Here is a 20804-nt window from a genome sequence, read left to right as displayed (position 1 = left end):
ATTTTTTGGAGAAACAAATTTGAACTTAGCATGTTTCCTAATTATTGGCAAACATATTATGATATTTTTGTGCTTTAGTACAGTCAAAAAATTACATACAGCACCTTTACCTGCATGGCTTCTCGGAGCTTAATGCTCAAATTACTTTAGCATGGTGATCATTTCCAGTTTCAGATGGAGGACTCTCCTATTTTTAAGCTTTTTGTTTAAACACGTTTAGTCTGCAAGGTTATGTGCTAAATGAAGGTTCACTCCTAAAAAGTGCAGCGTACAGGAGAAACCTGACCAATAAATCTCATTAAAATGTTCAATCTGGTTTAATGTAGAGAGAATTAAAGCATCTCACTTAAAGGCCCATGTCTATAAAAGCCTGAGGTAGCCAGCCAGAATTGTAAAAAAGCTTTTTCAGTGCTCTTTGGACTCGGAGTTCAGCCGAGTATTGATTTTGATCTACTTATACATCAATACAAATGTGAATAAATTGCTTAGCCAGAGATAGAGCTGCAGAGGACTGTGCCAAACTGCACTACCACCGAGAAATGAATAGGAAAATTGTTTTCTTATAGTTACACCTGGGTTATAATCAGAAATTTATCCCCATATATTTCACATTGCACACTGTAGTATCTATATTACACAATGTAATCACTACTGTATATGTTTTAATTAAAACTGTATGTGGAAACATACCTGACTTTTTTTAATAGACTACAATTTTATATAATATAACACCAACCATTTTAAATATTTATTTAATAAAGCTATACAGTAAATATGTTGCATTACTCATAACTCTTTCAAAATGCTAATGTGTGAACAAATTCACCAAGAATAAAAAGAACAAAAAATAAATAAATCTAAATAACATTAATTATCAGTTTAAGCTGACAATTAAGTTTAAGCTTCTGAATATGTTGAATGCTTGATTACTAAAAGTTTTATTTTTATAATTGTCAAAAAAAAAACTGTTCCATGCTGCTCGTCTTTGAAATGTTCTTTGCAAGAAATAAATCCCCTATTGGGAAACACATGCTTCTTTCCTTGTCCCACTAAGCTCGGCACAGCCGGAGCGGGTCGTCCCAGGTGGACTACATTATAGTGTCAAAGGCCTTTTGTCATGGGAAGGTAAGATGGAATCTATGAAGCTGAATCCACTACTTTGGAAACAAGGGTCTTCATTACTCTTCAGCTCAAATGTCAAATCATTACAGAACACATTCAACTATCTAATTCAGCAGCATCCTTGACAATGCCACATGTCTATTTCCTTTTTAACTGATGGGACTTTCCTGAACTAGAATCACTGAAATGGTCAATTTAATTGGTTAACTGTAAGTTACCTTACTACATACAGTGAAATAATAATGTCAGTAGACACTTTCACAGCTTGAGAAACTTCTTTCACATTCTATTCCATTTGATTATGCCATTTAATTATCCATTTACATTTTACATTTACATTTAGTCATTTGGCAGACGCTTTTATCCAAAGCGACTTACAATTGGGGAATACAAAAAGCGATTAATCTTGAAAAGGCCATCATTTAAAAGTGTTTTTTGTTACATGTCACTGTAAGAACTAATTTCAACTGAAAAAAGTGAAATATGTACTTTATCACGCTATTTAACAGTAGTTTTATTGAAATATTAGTACAATTTAAAAAAGTTTTCTATTTTAATATATTTTCACATGAATTTCCAGCATCATCACTCCAGTCTTCAGTCTTACACAATCCTTTAGAAATCATTCTAAAATGCTGATTTTCTGCTTGGTTGTTATTGTAGCTCAATTATTAATTGTATCATTATCAATGGTGAAAACCAAACGTCTTCATTACTTTTCAGATCAAAGGTCATCAAGGAATACATTTAACTTTCTAATTCGGTAGCATCCTTGTCAATGTCTCACATCCATTTCCTTTTTAACAGATGGGACTTCCTGAACTAGAGCTACCAGAACCTCCATCAATGGTGGTGCAAATTGCATATTCATATAACACTTTATTTCGATAGTCCACTTTAGACATTCTATTAACAGAAAGTAATTTTGCAACTACATGTCAACTAGCAGTCGTTAGAGTATTAGTTAGAGTATTAGACTGTCTGCTTAATAACTTATAACACTTTATTTTGATGGATCCACAACATACAACTTGCTGACTATGAGAAACTTTGCAAGTATATGTCAACTTATTCTACTAACCCTAAACCTACCCTAACAATCTACTCTGATAATTAGTAGACATGTAGTTGACATGTAGTTACAAAGTTACTTATAGTTAGTAGAATGTCTAAAGTGGAATATCTAAATAAAGTGTAACCTCATATTATATTCCACTCCATTTTTGGAGAAAGCTTCATATTACTTTCCAAAATATATCCATTATAGGTGGAAATCAAACATTAGATCACATTGGAAACATTGTAATAGAAGGCATCATTGTGCAGAAAGGAAGAAAAAAAAAAGTCTCATTCAGCCTATGAATTATTGTCAAGGCTTCTAAAGGTATCTTGTTGAACATATGGGTTATGGATCTTTTCAGGGGCTTTTTCTGATTAGATCAGAGTTAGTACTGAGTGAAATATAAACAGTCTAAAGTAATATATATCTTTAATATACTGTATTTGTGTGACATATATTTTAAGACAGTATTTGAAATACCACAGGGAACTCAAACTTACCTGAATAAAACTCTTGCACGGTTTGGAGAGTGTATAATATTTGAGCATACTGCAGCTCTGAAAAGAGTTTCATGGAAGACTGCCTTACATTAAATCGGTTATACCCATGTTAAACAGGAGCTTGAGTCCATATGCTCAGAGCTGTTTTTTTTTTTTACTTTTAAACCCTCAGTTCTGACAGCTATGACTGCATTCCCATAAAGCAGCAATTTTAGGATAGGAATTCACGGCATGATAAATGTATTATTCAAATGATTTAGTCCAGCGTTCTGACAGACAAACAAAGGGTAGCCAACTGAGCTTTTTCATTAAGGATCAATGGTCCCTTTCTGCTGCTGAAATAGTTTTTTTATTCTAGCTGTGGGTGTTAGCTAGAAACCCAAAGTGGCGATACATAATTTGCTTACAAATGGACACCAGTGTTAGAAATGAATGAGAAACCATCATCCATTTAAACTTCAAATTAATATAAAATATAATGCAACAATACTTGAATAGTATTAAGTAACAATAGCAGAAATAGTTTCACATTAACATAATTATTGCATTAATTTATGCAATAGCTTATACATGTTTTGGTTTTCAAAAAAAAATATAGAATATGTAAATGTAGCTATATACTGTATATAGTCAGTTGTTAAAGCAACCTGCCATTAAAACAGTCTTATCTAACAAAACACTTATGAAACGAATTCATTCTTGCTCTAAAACGGCAAAAAAAGCATTCATACAATTAATCTGGAGTAGAAAGATCTCAAACCCTAACGTGACAGTTTCACCATCCATCCCAATTAGCCAGAAGACACTTTCACACAACTTTTCACAATTTTTTCCATTTAATTATGTGAAGCACTTTTGTTACAGGCCACTGTAAAAACTAATTTCAATTGAAAAAGGTGTTTATTGGTTAACTGTATGTTCCTCTTCAGGAACTCGAGCTGCGTAGACGATGCTTTGGGGAACGCCAACAGCGTAACCGGCTCTGAATACCAATCAAATCTGTCCAGAAAATGGGAAGGGTTGTCACGGGCGAGGTGACGTAATGACCAGCTGGTATAAAAGCACGTGCTGTGAAACCGGCATCAACTTTCTGTCATTCAGCTAAGCGCTCTGTGTCTTGTGAGTGCTATTTACCGTTGTCTGTCTGTTTTGTAAACATGTCAAAGCGAAGTGGGAAAAGTAGTGAGGCGCAATACGGGCTGTGTGTTCCTCCGTGCAAACGTTATTTGTGTGTGGAGGATACACACAGTCTGTGTGTGCTTTCCTCTGCGTGTGCTTCGCTCCCGAAAGGCTCTCTTCTCCGGAGAGGGCTCTTTCATGAGCGTTCCCCACGGCACTGGACCCGCTTCTGCTGAGGCGGAGCGGAGATGGCATTCATGGGGTTCGCAACGGGATCTGGCAGAGGGATCGGAGACGAGCGAGTCTCTTTCTCCATCCCCGAGTCCGGAAGCACACGTGGAGATATCTTCCCCTCGGGCAGCGGCCGAGGTGCTTCTCTTGTCTTCCTCTGAGGAGGTTGACATGGGGAGCTCCGAACATGTTGCACCCACTCTGTCGCCCCATATGAGCAGCCCATGGAGTGTCTTGTCGAACCGCAGAGAGGGTTATTCTAGCGTTCTCTGCGGTTGCAGACTCACCTCCACATCAGAGCCTGCCTTTTTTTCACCAACCTCCACACTGAGCTGTCGAGGTCGTAGGGAAAATATTTCGGCCCGCCTCTTCATCTCCTCATTCTATTACTACGGTAGTGTGATGGGTACAAGTGAGCGCGGTTACAGAGGGATGCCGCGGGTGGAACAGACGCTTGCGAGCTATCTGTCCCCTGACGCTGCGTCGTCTCTGAAGGCAAGGAGTACGCGGCAGCAGGTCGGGCTGGCTTATGTCTGCACATCATGGTGGCATGCCAGGCTGACCTGCTCAAGGAGTTGGATGAGGGCGAGGGATTTAGTGCGGAGCACATCCGTGAACTCCACAAAACCGCTGATTTGTCTCTCCGCGCCGCCAGGGAGACCGTCAAGGCGATCTATGGCAGCCCTGGTGGCGGCGGAGAGGCATCTTTTTTTTTAATGAAAAACCGAGACAGGGCCTTCCTTCTGGACGCCCCACTTTGCCTTCTGGCCTTTTTTGGTTCGGGAGGCAGGTGGCGGCGTTCCAGCGGTTTCTCCCTCGCCGCTCACGGGGCTGCTGGGCGAGAGCAGCCCCTGCCGCGTGCTGGCTCCTCGTATAGGCAAGCTTGCCCCCGCGGGAGCGGGTCGGGGCGGTAAGAAGGGTGCACGGTCAAAGACCTCCCAACCAAGCAGGCGAAGAGGTCTTTGGCCAAGAAGCCCTGATGTGAGTGGGATCAGGGCTTATGAGGGTAGCCCCCGCTGGGGTACAGCACACAGCGATCGTCGCCCCCCAGCATCCCTCAGGAGATCGTTCTGCCAACCCTGCCACCTGTGGTGCTTCAGGGCGCAGTGGTCTCCAGCGAGTGCATATCTTAGTCTCTTCCGCCCGGTATCGTAGCGGAGCTGAGATGCTCGCCACCCCTTCGGGTTACACCAGAGGCCAGTCTCGAGAGACTGGTTCCCTTAGTAGACTATTTTGCAGCGTGTATACTACTGCCAAATGTGTCTCGATGGGTCCTGCGCACTGTAGAGAGAGGCTGCATGTGTTATGTGTTATGTGCATGTGTTAGATCGCACCAACAATACATCAGTGGTCTCTTACATTAACCACCAAGGAGGTCTGCGGCCGCACCCCCTGTATAGGTTGACACACCAGATCCTTGTATGGGCCCAGGGCAAACTCCTCTCATTGAGAGCTGTTTACATCCCTCGGCATCTCAATGTGGGAGCAGACACCCTGTCGAGGCAGGGGCTGTTATCCGGGGAATGGATGCTTTACACCGAGGTGGTGGAGCAGATCTGGAGAGTGTTTGGCCAGGCTCAGGTGGACCTCTTTGCTACTCAGGAGACAGCGCAGTGTCCCCTCTGGTACCCTCTACGTCATCCAGCTCCCCTGGGGCTGGATGCCATGGTACAGACGTGGCCGAGGCTGCGTCTGTATGCCTTTCCCCCGATCGCTCTGCTCCCCGGAGTTCTGGAGAGAGAGTGCGCCGGGACGGACACTGGCTGCTATTGGTAGCCCCGTTCTGGCCGGGCCGAGTATGGTTCTCGGACCTGACTTTCCTCCTTGACGGCTCCCCATGGGAGATTCCAGTCAGGATGGCTCTCCTCTCACAGGCAGGAGGCACCCTTGTGCACCCCTGCCCGGAGTTATGGAAGCTGTGGGTGTGGCCCCTGAGGGGGCCTAGCTGATAGCTTCCAGTCTCTCAACCGAGGTTGTTGAGACCATTCTCCAGTCCACAGCTCCCTCTACGAGGAAACTGTACGCCCTGAAGTGGAGACTCTTCACTTCATGGAGACTCTTCACTTCATGGTGCGGAGATCGCCAGCTTGACCCAGTTAACTGCCCAGTAGGTACAGTGCTGGAGTTCCTGCAGGCTCGACTCTCCACAGGGTTAGCCCACTCCACCTGGAAGGTCTACGTGGCGGCAATTTCTGCTTACCACACCCCTTTTGGTGGATTGCCAGTGGGCGCACAACCCCTAGTTACACGTTTCCTCCGTGGTGCACTGAGGCTAAGGCCTCCGGTATGGTCCCGGGTCCCTCCTTGGGACTTGGCTGTGGTGCTGAACGCTCTCTGTAGGCCTCCCTTCGAGCCTATCGAGGAGATCTCAGATCGCCATCTCACTCTGAAGACCGTGTTTCTTCTGGCGATGGCATCTCTGAAGAGAGTGGGGGACCTGTAGGCCCTTTCAGTGGCCCCTACCCATTTGGACTTTGCTCCTGGTATGTCCCCAAGGTTCCTTCTGTCACACCATAGCCAGTCGTACTGCAGGCCCTTAGTCCTCCTCCCTTTCCGGATCCTGACCAGCTGAAGCTAAACCGTGTGTGGACGCATACGTCCACAGAGCTGCCATGTGGAGAAGGACGGACCAGTTGCTAGTGTGCTACGGTCCTCCTAAGAGAGGTCTGCCTGCTTCCAAGCAGACCCTTGGTCGGTGGATTGTGGATGCCATTCACATGGCCTATGAGTCTTCTGGCCTCCCCTCGCCGATGGGAGTCAGGGCTCATTCCACTAGGAGTGTGGCGGCCTCCAAGGCCTTTCTCGCAGGTGTCCCTATCCGGGACATCTGCAACGCTGCGGGTTGGTCCACGCCTCTAACCTTCGTCAGGTTTTATGGCTTGGACATGTGAGCCACTCCAGGTTCTTCCATTCTCTTGCCCTAACTGTGCTCCTCTTTGGACACACAGGGCAGGGGTGCGGAAGTCTGGTGCCGTTGGTATCTCGTTCCCCAAAGTGTCGTCGACGCAGCTCGAGTTCCTGAAGAGGAACGTCTTAGGTTACTTATGTAACCCCAGTTCCTCGAGGGAACGAGACGCTGCGTCACGGGGCCACACTTCCGGCATCCCTGCCAGTGCTTGCTTCATTCTAGAAGCTGATGCCGGTTTCACCGCACGTGCTTTTATACCAGCTGGTCATTACGTCACCTCGCCTGTGATGTCCCTTCCCATTTTCTGGACAGATTTGATTGGTATTCAGAGCCGGTTATGCTGTAGGCGTTCCCCAAAGCGTCGTCGACGTAGCGTCTCGTTCCCTCGAGGAACTGGGGTTACATAAGTAACCGAAGATGTTATCTTACTATATACCAGGGATCCTCAAATCTGGACCATTCCTGCAGAGTTTAGCTCTAACCCTAATCTAACACACCTGAGCATGCTAATCAGAGTCTTTTATGATCATTAGAAAATCACAGGTAGGTGAGTTTGATCAGGGTTGGAGCTAAACTCTGCAGCAGATTGGACCTCCAGGGTAAGATTTGAGGAACCCTGCTATATACAGTGAAATGATATGCACTTTAACATTATTATTAACAGTAATTTATTGAAATATTAGTTTAGTATTCTATTTTAATATATTTTCAAATGTAATTTATTGCTGTGATGGGAAAGCTCAATTTTTAGTAGCCACTATGACAGCAGCCAGTCTTCATGATTCTCAGTTATTGATAATGGTTCTTATGATTAGCAGTGGTGAAAACCTTTTTTTTTTTCCTGCTTAACAGTTTAATAACTTAGTTTAATAAATTAGATAATCCATTGATAATAGTTTCTTGAGCAGAAATTAAAGGTGCCATAGAATGCATTGATACAGTATTTTTAAATTGTTCTCTGATATCTACACAGAAGGTATGTGGCTTAGGTAAGGGCAAAAAATCTCCAGAAACGATTTTACATGTCCATTTACAACCCTAGGATTTCTCCCTAGAATGAAACGGTCTGTTATTGGCTTATTTGGCAGGGTCATGAATAATAATGAGCTCTGCTCTGATTGGCTGTTTCACAGTACGGCTCATCAGCAAGAAGGAAGCACAGGGAGGAAAATATAAATTTAAATACTTTCTCTCGCAGTTATATCGTCGGGTAATTATACTGTATTATAAAACGCGGGCATCAGGGAGCCGTTATTAATATGCGACGCATTGAAACTGCTTTTGAACGATCCATCGATCGCGTTATAGTTCACTTTCAAGAGACGCGATCACACAAACTATGTTTACATTATGGAGCAACAGTACTTACCACACATTTCACAAGATCAGATGCTTGTCAGTGGTGCTCAGGATCTGTAAGTCATTCACCATCATCCTCATCTCTCCTTACTGAGAGTTAAATCTTATGTACTGTCACAGGCTACCGCTAGCAAGGAGCTAACCATGTCCCTTTAGTGGCTCGCGTTATTTGCTTTCTGTGCCTTTCTGAATACAGACACCAACCCATCCCTGCACTTCACACCCCCTGCACGGCCTGGAACATAACATTTATTGTGTTATTTTCGCTGTTGTCCGCGCTTGTTTATTTACAATACCTGCAGAGCTTCTGATGGTTCGGCCGGCTTAGAACAAGTGCGGGTTTATGCAAATGTTGGGGGCGTAGTGATCCTGACTGTTGCGTCACAGTCGGTGTTATGTTCTGATTCGCCTGTTTTTCAGTGGTCTTTTTTAATCACGAGATTTACATATGAAGGAGAAAACTATGGTGTTTGAGGCTCACTGTATGTCATTTCCATGTACAGAACTGTTATTATTTAAATATGCCAGGGTAAAGACAGTTTTTCATTCTATGGCACCTTTAAGTATTTCTTCAGAAATCATTTTAATATACTGATTTGCTGCTCAATAAACATTTATTATAACACTGAAATGTGATGCTGAAAATTCTGTTTTGCCATCACAGCAATAAATGACATTAAAGTATATTAAAATAGTTTTAACATGACATTAAAAAAAAAAAAAAAAGTTAATATATAAAAAAAATATATATATAAAGTTTTAATTTTACTATGACCCCAAACTTTTGAATGGTAGAGTATAAAAACTACAGTGATTTTTATTCCTCAAGACGCACACAAGCAAACAATGATACACAAAGAAACAAAACAGTGTCATTGAGTACAGTTGTTTGGTATTTTAAACTCACATTCACATCCCTGCAGTGTTAAAAAATAATGAGCTGAGATAACACTTACATAAAGCTCTTACATAAAAACATCAAATATGACTGTACATTGTACATGAAATATCCTTCTGTGTTTACGTACAAGTCCCGTGGGTGTATCACTCAAGGGTATCTGTGGTATCGTCTACCTCCAGAGTTAATTCTTAGGCATTAACAATTAATAACATACAACAATACAGAGCAGCAAGAGGTCACACAGTCTGTTCTGTTGCAACCAATATGAAACTCAAGTCAAGTGGCTGTTAAAAGTGATTGATTTTAACTGAGCTTGCACTCTTTCTTCCATCCACACACATTTTAATGTCAGACTTTTGTTGTAAAGTATGCATTAAAGATGAATGGTGATGTCAGCAGACCGTTTCATGAAGCAGCCATAACATTAGCTAGCAGATTTTAGTGTACTTTCAGCCACAGGGCAAAAGACTAAAAGTTATTTCAGAACATCCTGTGTCCACCATAACGGGCAAATATAACAGGCAGCTGTTTTCATTTCACTCTTGTTGTGCAATGCCCAGGTGCAGCTCTTCTCACTAGGAATGCACAATATTGCAAAAATAAATAAACCAATCAAATAAATAACTGACACTGCAATATATAGGTTTTCTGTGATGGCCAAAAATATCAGCACCCTTGGTAAATATGATTAAAGAAGGCTGTGAAAATTAATCTGCATTGTTAATCCTTTTGATCTTTTATTTAAAACGTTCACAAAAATCCAACCTTTCATTGCATAATAAGAATTTAAAATGGGGGGAAATATTCACTTTTTAATCTGAAGTCTTTTTTGACTTCAATATGACTGGGAAATATTATGATTTGTGTGATTTGTTAAATAAAAATATTCAACAATAAGGAATTATGCTAATCATTATTATAGAATACAAATATTTTGTTAATGTTAATTTTATTTATGTTTTAATTTTATTTATTTTTACAAATTTACAGCAGGAGCACATTGTATCAATTATATTAGTTTACAATTGTTACTTGTCAGACTGTACAAACATAGTCCCATCTATTAAAATGGACATCTGCAAGAAGAGTTTATCATCATTCATGTTCAGTGAAAGTGAACCGCATTCACATGTGGAATTGAAATTGTGGCTAGTAAACGAAAACAATCTTTAACATTAATTTTGATATTGGCTTGTCTTGAAAAGAAAACAATAAATAAAAAGAAATGCAATGTGTGTGGAGCTGTGTGGAGCCAGGGGCCAAGACAGGGCCAACAGAGCAGAGACCCACCAGGGCGGAACAGATGGAACAGGAGCCCACAAGGGCGGAGCAGAAGGTCTCCACGGCAGAGCAGGCGGGGCAGAAGACCACCACGGCAGAGCAGAAGACCACCAGACCTGAGCAGTAGCCCACCACGGCAGAGCAGGCGGGGCAGAAGACCACCAGACCTGAGCAGAAGACCTCCACGGCGGAGCAGAAGACCACCACGGCGGAGCAGAGGACCACCAGACCGGAACAGAAGGAACTGTAAACCAAGGCAGGGAACACAAAAAGTTAATCAACAGTTTCCCCAGTGATAACTGAGCGGGCAGGCAATTCATAAACAGACTCACTGATTTACACTGAACATGCAAACACTTCAAAATCAGGATTGCATGCTGACAATTCACACTCAGGCTTATTAGTAGGGACTGGTACTGAATTAGCAAACAGTCTGTCTATCCAGCGTCAGTCAATGATCTGTCCATAATTGGTTCCTTCGAATGTAACTGGACACACTGACAATTCGTTAATTAAATGTATTGGCTAGAATAGGATTGGCAGATAGTTCACAATCAAGGGCACTGAAAGAGGTTGAAGTGGACAGTTCAAAATAAGACTCATTGAGAGAACCTGGACTGGTAGGTTGTTCACAAACAAATCCCTGGGCTGATAAAGGATAGATTGACAGTTCACAATTATTTGTATTAACTGGAGCTGGATTGGTAGACATTTCAGTGACTGAAACTGGATAGATGGATGGTTCGAAACTAGACTTGGTGTTAACAGAAACCAGATCAGCAGACAGTTTTAAGTCAGATCTTACGACTACATTTGTACAGACAGATTGTTCATAAGCAGGTGCATCGACTGAAACTGGACTGGTAGACATATCTGTGAGGAAAACTAAACAGTAGTAGAACACACGAGGCAAAGCAAACGCACACCAGATGAGGTGCAAGTTGAAGGAAAAAAAAAATGTGAATCAGTTAAGAGAACAACTGCACACTCACTTAAGCAGGTTTATTAACCAACGTTTCGGCTAGTAGCCTTTTTCAAGGAAAACTAAACTGGCAGATAATTCGCAGTCAGTCATATATTTGAAATAGAACAGACAGATGGCTCATTCTCAGGCTTATCGGTTGAAACTGAACACACCAACAGCTCAGGATTAAACTCATTGCCTGGAAAGGGATAGACCGACTGTTTACTAAATGTCTCTTTGGCAATGACAGGGTCAACAGGGCATACGGAAAGTTCATTTAAGGCTTCCATGGCAGTGATAGGTAGGGGTAAGACTTCCGGAACGGCCCTTGTAGCCTCAGCAAAACAATCAGGAAGTTCACAGACTGTATCCTTGGAGGTGACAGACAAGACTAAGAGTTCAGAGACAGCCTCCTTGGCTGGATCAGGACAGGGCAATAGTCCATAATTGGCCTCCATGACCAGCTCAGAACAAGATGAGAGTTCATAACCAGCCACCTCGGCCGATTCAGGGCAGGACAACAGTTCATAGGCCGTGATAGGGGCCAAGGACAGGACAGGCTGAGAGCTGATAAGTGGATACCACTGACACCTCTGGAGGTTCTGCAGCAGATGCCGCCACCTCTAAAGGTTCTACAGCAGTACCATCCGTAATTTCAACTAATGCAGAGACTTCAGCAATGGTACCTTCGACCATGACATGACAGGCTGAGAGGGCATTACTGGGCACCACCACCATGCAAGGAACTGAAGAGAGTATCGCCACTTCAGGAGGTTCTGCAGCATCAGCTGCCACCTCTGGAGAAACTGCAGCAGGCACCATCACTTCAGGGAATGCAGCAACGAGCACCACTGCCTCCAGAGGTTCTGCAGCATCAGCTGCCACCTCTGGAGATATCATAGTGGCCACCGCTACCTCTGGGAGTTCTGTGGTGGTGTACGCAGCCCAAACACACCAAAAAAACAATCCCCATCATGGGAAGCATTTCAGACAAGGGAATCAGTTCAGGAACAGGAGGGCTAGAGTGAGTTGGTTTGGGGATACCAGCTGTGCGTGCAGACACCAGCGGTGCATCCCTTACACTGGAAAATCGAAGCACTGACCTTGAATATCTGGGTGTGATGGACAGGATGTCACAAGACTCTGGGTGATCAGCGGTGATGTGAAGAGACTCTGGATGGTCAGCGGAGACGTGAAGAGCCTCTGGGAGGTCAGCGGAGACGTGAAAAGTAACTGTGACTGGGCTTGACTCGAAGATTAGCTGTGACTGGACTTGACTCGTAACGATCAGCTGTGACTTGACTGAACTCTGGCAGATCATACGAGACATACACAGGCTCTGATACAACAGCCGCGAGGTTAATGGGTTCTGAGGCAGCAGCAATGACATGACGGGGTGTTGTTGTGGCCGCCATTTTGTGAACGGGCTCCACTGTCACTGCCATTTTGTGAGCGTGCTCTAACGCAGCTACTATCTCAGTCATAGATGCAGTGTCGCGTTCTTCCTACGCAAAACCCACAGTAAACAAAGAGCCAACAGTCAACAACACATAATCCATAAACTGAGCGAGTGACGAACGCAGACCCTCGTATCTAAACTCAGATTGTAGTGGCTGATTAATGCCATCACAAAAAAACTCTATCAACAAACAGTCCGGTAAATCAGAGTAGTGCGTGATGGATAAATATTCCTGAATATAGTTCTCCAACGAACGTGGGCCTTGTTTAAGAGCTAATAATATCTGCGCTGTGTCCATACCTGGCCAATGTTCCTCTGAAAAGCTGCTGGATCCCTTTGCGGTCGAGTATTCTGTAACGGAGTGACAGAAGCATGAGGCGTGCGGATCCATCTGCAGAGCTTTATTGAAAGGCATGGTCAGGAAACAAGCGTTGGTTGATACACAGCAAACAGATATAGACGAGGCAAGACAAAGAGTCTTGGACAAGCGTGGGTCTTCGATCGGTGAAAAATATCCAACAGGGCAAGGCAAAGAGAGATAATCCAGGTACACGAGCAATAATCCAGGCAGGGACAAAACACAATCCGAAACAGCAAGGCAAAGGGTTAAAATATGCACAGGCTTTAATCAAAACAGGCAAGGCAAGACTAAGACTAAGAAAACTACGATAGGCTCCGTAAGGCAGCTATCAGCTAGGGTAGCGATATGTGCTTTCAATACTCAGCGATGATAGAGAGGAAGTCCAAGGTTTATAAAGCCTGTATGATGGGATTCAGCTGTGTAATCAGTGCAATGGATGATGGGAAATGCAGTGCAGTGTGACGTGCAACAGTCTGTGTGGTGTGAGAGTTAATATGATGGAAGAGCGACCTTTGATGGCGAGTGAATGGACGACCATAAACCAGATTCATGACAGGAGCAAGGGTTTGTTGTTGTCACACTATTTGTATAATCAGGTTCTGTTCTCCCAGTGATACTTGATTTCACTGTTACCATAAGAGAAACCATACTGCTGGACTGTGCCTCAAAACTTGACAATGGCAGAATTTAATCAGAGGTAAAATTCAATCGCAATGATCATTAATCTGCTGTCGATGGACATGCAAACTAGAACCTTTTAGCATTCGCAGAATTTGTATTTGTAGAGTGTGCACCATAAACAATGAACAAAGATCATGCTGCCTTCATGTCCCATCAGAAATTTGTTAATTCCCACTTCTGAAGTCATGAGACAAGGCAATTAATTTATTGCGGAAAAAAACAACAACAACTAATAAAGCATGCAGAGCAGAAATCCTTTTCCCATCCATCATGTTTAAAGTTTGAGGCCTGCCCATCTTGGGAATCTGGGTATCAAAATTATTTCTGAACTTCCGAGTGATAAACACGACATCAGAGGGCATTCGTGTGAACATTTTACCTAGGAAACTCGTATTTACGTTAATTCCAAGAGCACGTGAAGGCAGCATAAAAATACCAGAGATACATCAAACGAGACCTGACAAAGAATACTAAAAACAAGGGCTAAAATACACCCAGGGTAACTGGCTAACAATACACAGTAGCAAACACTAAGGGGCTGATGAGGGGAACAGGAAACAAGAACTAAATCCGAACATAAAGTCCAAAATAAAAAGCATGAATAAATGGAATACATTATGAATGTTTCTTCTAAGAGGGGTTGATATAGAGTAAATGAACAAAGTCGCTCTTAGATACTAAAACACAATATAGCGAGCTGCATGTGTATTAATGAACACAATACCACAATTTTCCTATTGGTAAGCACCTCCCCTCAAACACAGACTAGCCAATGGCAGTCGAGTATCAGTTGCACAGGGAGCGGAACTCGGACATCTTAAGGATTCAGCGCCATAGAGACACATTGGAAGATCCGAAGCTCGCATCGGTTTTATGGGGTTTATGCTTCAAATATTGAAAAAAACGATGTTGTCACGGTTCATGAATTCACTGTGTTCTTCATGTCTCGTGTATTGGTGTTTGTGTGTGTGTTTGTGGGCGTGAGTTACGTTCACCGCTCATCAGCGCGCCAGCTGATCTCACTCCCCGCACCAGCTGCTGTCAATTCACCTCTCTATAAAGTCTCATCGCTCTCTTTCCTGTTTGTCAGATCGTTGTTTGATGTCGTCCGAGTGTCTTCCGTGTTTCTCCTGGTTCCTGGTCTGTGTCTTGTCTTCACCTTGGATTACCTCAGCTGGATCACCCCCTCATCGGATTACCTTCACCTCTGCACCTCACGCTGACCGTCTTGTCTCTGCGTCACCTACCCATCCGGGAGATCGAGCTGTACTTTGTGTGTTCATCCATATCCTCCCCAATAAACTGGCTGCTTGCATCATTGCTTCCTGTCTGCTTTGCCGTGACAGAACGATCTGACCAACAATGGAAGCAGCAAGTGCAGCCTTTTTTCCGTGGGAGGAATTCGTTCGAGCCAGCGTCTCTCGGATGGATGCCCAGGAGAAGAGCTTGAAGGAGTCTGGGCAGGCTATTCGAGCTCTGGTGGCGCAGGTGTCCGAGCTCACCCAGCAAGTTCAACATCGACAGATTCCCGCTGCGCCACCCACACCGCCAGCTTCCCTCGTACCACCGGACTATGTCTCCCAGTCAGAGCCCCGCCTACCTGTGCCGGAGGCATACGACGGTGAGCCAAACTTTTGTCGCGCATTTCTGACTCGTTGTGCTATGCATTTTTCCTTACAGCCGAGGACCTTTGCCAACGAGCAGACCAAGGTGGCATTTGTGCTCACCCTTCTGACTGGGAGAGCAGCACTATGGGGAACAGCGGTGTGGGAGAACCAGGATCCATGCTGCGCCTCCTTTCAGCTACTCGCCGACGAGATGAGGAGAGTTTTCGACCGCGCGGTTGCAGGGAGAGAGGCCGCGCGGATCCTGGCGGATCTCAAACAGGGGGAGAGATCCGCCTCCGACTACTCCATCGAGTTCAGGACCTTGGCGGCGGAGTGTCAGTGGAACGAGGAGGCGCAGTGGGATATATTCCTGCATGGGCTGGCTGACCGCGTCCAGAATGAGATCTATGCCCTGGACCTGCCCCCCACCCTGAACGGGCTTGTCGATCTGGCGCTGCGTGTAGACTCCCGACTCTCTCGAGTGGAGCGGCGGAGGTCACCCACTCGGCCTCCAGGGGAAACGTCTACACCGCGAGTCAGCGACAGAGACGCGGTCAGTCCCGTCTACGATCCCGAACCCATGCAGGTTGGGCGAGCTCGGCTTTCTCGGGAGGAGAAGGAGAGGCGGAGATCCCAGGGCTTCTGCCTGTACTGCGGTAAGGCGGGACATTTCGCCCATGACTGTCCGGTTAAGGGGGCAAGCCCGGCAGGAAGTCTGAGGCTACTGTCGGGGGGGATCTCCGCGGAAAGGACTTCATCTAAATCGACCTCCACACTCCTTCCGGTAAGACTAAGATGGTCAGCCCACTCTCACGACTGCCACGCCCTTCTGGACTCTGGGGCAGAGGGGAACTTTATGGACAACAGATTTGCACACAGCATTCAAGTTCCCCTCCTACCCCTCACCCACACCATAGCAGTCCACGCTCTTAATGGCCAGACCTTGCCTATCATTTCTTTTGCCACCGAACCCATCACACTCACTGTATCCGGTAACCACACTGAGACCATCTCCTTTTACATCCTGGACTCCCCCCTCGCACCTATTGTTTTAGGTCACCCCTGGCTCACCGAACATAACCCCAGAGTTGACTGGCAGCTGAAATCGGTGTCTGAGTGGAGCAAGAAATGTTATGAGTCCTGTCTTGTGTCTGCTTGTCCGTCTGTCTCTGTTTCTGTGTCACAGGAGGAGGCAGTGGATTTGTCTAATGTGCCCACGGAGTATCTAGACCTGAAGGAGGTGTTCAGTAAGTCTCGTGCTGCTTCTCTCCCTCCACATCGTCCCTATGACTGTGCTATAGAGTTACTGCCAGGTACGTCTCCGCCTAAGGGCAAGTTATATTCACTTTCTGAGAGAGAGGCTATGGAGAAATATATTTCTGATTCTCTAGCAGCGGGGTTCATCCGCCCCTCCTCTTCTCCAGCGGGGGCGGGGTTCTTTTTTGTGGGGAAGAAGGACGGATCCCTGCGACCTTGTATTGATTACCGGAGACTGAACAATATCACGGTAAAGAATACTTATCCTTTGCCGTTAATGTCTTCAGCCTTCGAGAGATTGCAGGGAGCGTCTATTTTCACGAAATTGGATTTACGTAATGCTTATCATTTGGTCCGCATTAGGAAGGGGGATGAGTGGAAGACTGCATAAACACCCCTAGGGGGCACTTTGAATACTTGGTCATGCCCTTCGGGCTGTCCAACTCCCCAGCGGTCTTCCAGGCACTCGTCAATGACGTGCTGCGAGATATGGTAGATCAGTTCATATAGGTTTACCTGGATGACATACTGATTTTTTCTTCATCTCTCCAGGAACATGTGCAGCACGTCCAGCGAGTGCTTCAGAGGCTGCTAGAGAATGGGCTTTTTGTCAAGGCGGAGAAATGCGCTTTTCATGCACAGTATGTTCCTTTTCTAGGGTACATTGTGTCGTCCGAGGGAGTGCGCATGGATCCTGACAAGGTTAAGGCTGTGGTGGAGTGGCCAAGTCCAGATTCCCGTAAGGCCCTACAGAGCTTTCTGGGCTTCGCCAACTCAAACATTACATTTCCTGAATCCAAACAAAACACTCATTAAGTTATCATTTCCATCTGCTCAAGCAGAATGTTAATGTTATCTTGTGCTTCAGCAAGGTATCTCTGGCTAAAACTAGCTAATGTTAAAGTTAGTGTGTCCATGCTAACGTACAAACCTAAATAGCATACTGTTCTCGCGTCTTGTACAGTGTAGGGCAAAAATACATAAACGAAGGTCTACAGTTCACTGTCTCTTCATATTAAACTGGTTAAATGTACATTCATTTAATCATACCCTGCGATACATGAACATTGTTGATCCTGCATGTTGTCATCCACGATCGTGATGACCAACTGTAATATGAGACTTCTACCACAATTGCATTGTGATCTGTAAACCCTCGCTTCGAGTTACCACCGTATTTATTTTTAAAAATTTTATAAATCACTCCATGGAATATTTAATTCCCATTTGGTGGCTTTCTGTGTCCAAAATTGTGCAAAAGCATCGTGGGACAAGGTTTTCACACTGCAGCTGTCATTGTAAGACAGTGAGCAACTCCGTTTGTTTGTCCGAGGGAGCAACATTAATTAAGGGGGAAGGGGTTTACCGATAGGTCAGTTCCTTATAAAAGGATATATAGTCTTATATATGTTATATATTAAGCCTTGTTGTTTCAATATTGTGTAGCCTCACTTTCACAATTCTTGGTTTCACTTTATTTTGATGGTCCCTTTAACACATTCTGTTGACTATAAGTAACATTGCACCTACATATCTACTAACTATCATTAGAGTGTTACTAGAGTATTAGTAGACTGGTAGGATTAGAGTTAAAATAAGTTGACGTAATTGCAAAGTTACTTACAGTCAGTAGAGTGTCTGTTGGGAGACCATCACAAAAAAAGAGTTAGCAGATATGAAGCAAATAGTCTACTAATATTTTAATGAGAGTTTGTTGCCATATAGTTGCAACATTACTTAGTGTTAACAGAATGTCCAAAAGGGACCATCAAAATAAAGTGTGCTAAGTGCTGTAATGGGCATTATTTTACAGCTGAAAACTTTGGGTTTTACCTAGGTCTGACTGAATATTTTAATACTAATGAATTCTATTGTAGTTCTGATTGTCACAGATCATCCATGCTCTCTCACCTCCACCATTCAGCGCTCCCAGTCACCCGAATACTAATCATCCACACCTGTTCACAATCAGACCATCATCAGCACGCTATTTAAGCACACTCCTTTGTCTCAGTCAGTGTCTGGCTTTGAATTAGGCCATTGAATTTTAAATTTACCTTTAAAATAGTACTTATAAAGCCACAAAATAATTGTTGTGCATCTCTAACAAAACACAATAGGTGTTCGACTTGAAGCAGCACTGTTGTATGACATCAAATTTCCACGAGAGCGATTACAGAGCATTTTTTAAATGCTTGTTTTTGTCAAATAAACCTGGTTGTTTTGCTTCTTTGCTAAAGCAGTGTTGCTATAGTAAAGTTATACAGCTTCAGTTGTGTTGCTGGGTTTTAAAGCAGGTTTTATTTTTTTTTATTTTTTTTTCAGCCTGTATTTACAGGAATTTCAGAATCCACTCGATTCGAATGTGGATGAATTGTAGATGTATGCACACTACTAGAGGTGGGTACTAGGAGTGTTAAATAAAATAGTCTTTTGTCAACTCGCTTATTAAGTACATAACACATTAACATTCTAAAAGGTATTTATTCCAAAGATATACTACAAACTAGTTAGTGTATTCAGTAGGCATAATGTATTTTAAGTTGCTTCAGAGGCATAAGGTATTGCAAGTACTGTATTAGATACAACAATAGTAATGCAGTGAGTTGACATAAATTTTTTAAACATAAAAAAGAAAATGTACTTTTGGTACTTCAATACTTTTAAAAGCAAGTACTTTTACTTAAGAAAAACTCTGTCCTGACAACTTTCACTTGTAATGGAGTTATATTTGACCACCAGTATCTGTACTTTCACTCAGGTAATAAAGTTGTTTGTCCACCTTTGATGAAGTTTTATTTATTTTTATTTATTTAGTCATTTAGCAGACGCTTTTATCCAAAGCGACTTACAAATGAGGACATAAGAAGCAATCAAAACCAACAAAAGAGTGACAACGTGCAAGTGCTATTACAAGTCTCAGTTAGCCTAACGCAGTACAGATAAATATTATTATTATTAATTTTTATTTATTTTTTATTTATATATTTTTTTTAAATAAAAAGACAGATAAAATAAAATTAGAATAGAGAGTGCTAGAGTTAGAGGGTCAAGTAAAGATGGAACAGATGAGTTTTTAGCCGTTTCTTGAAGATGGGTAAGGATTCGGCTACACGGATTGAATTAGGCAGGTCATTCCACCAGATGGGAACAGTTAATGAAAAAGTCCGTGAAAGTGTTTTTGTGTGTCTTTGGGATGGTACAATAATGCGTCGTTCACTTGAAGAACGCAAGCTTCTAGAGGGCATATAAGTCTGAATTAATGAATTTAGGTAAAGGGGTGCAGAGCCAGTGGTGGTTCTGTAGGCAAACATTAATGCCTTGAATTTAATGCGAGCAGCTATTGGTAGCCAGTGCAAATTGATGAACAGAGGCGTGATGTGCGTTCTTTTCGGCTCATTAAAGATTAATCTTGCAGCGGCATTTTGGATTAATTGCAGAGGTTTAATAGAATTGGCTGGAAGCATTGCAATAGTCAAGTCTGGACAGAACAAGAGCCTGAACAAGGAGTTGCATGTTCTGAGAGAAAAGTACTTTTACAGTACTTATATCAAGTTACTTGATATAAAGGTAATGAAATTCAAATATGCATTAAAAAGTCTGTTTCACTTTATTTTGATGGTCCCTTTAACACATTCTGTTGACTATAAGTAACATTGCACCTACATTTCTACTAGCTCTCATTAGAGTATCAGTAGTGTATTAGTAGACTGGTAGGGTTAGGGTTAGAATAAGTTGACATGTACTTGCAAAGTTACTTACAGTCAGTAGAAGGTCTGTTGGGAGACCATCACAATAAAGAGTTAGCAGATATGAAGCAGACAGTCTACTAATACTCTAATTACTACTGCAACATTACTTAGTATCAACAGAATGTTCAAAAGGGACCATCAAAATAAAGTGTTACCAAAAAGTCTTTATTGAAATGTGTAAAAATGTAACTTTAAAATCACATCCGTATCCACATTTCAAACTATATGTGACCACCCACTGT

The sequence above is a fragment of the Barbus barbus genome (genome assembly GCF_936440315.1).
Source record: "Barbus barbus genome assembly, chromosome: 31".
NCBI lineage: Eukaryota > Metazoa > Chordata > Actinopteri > Cypriniformes > Cyprinidae > Barbus > Barbus barbus.
The sequence above is the reverse complement of the archived record's forward strand: the minus strand, read 5'-3'. Positions refer to the sequence as shown.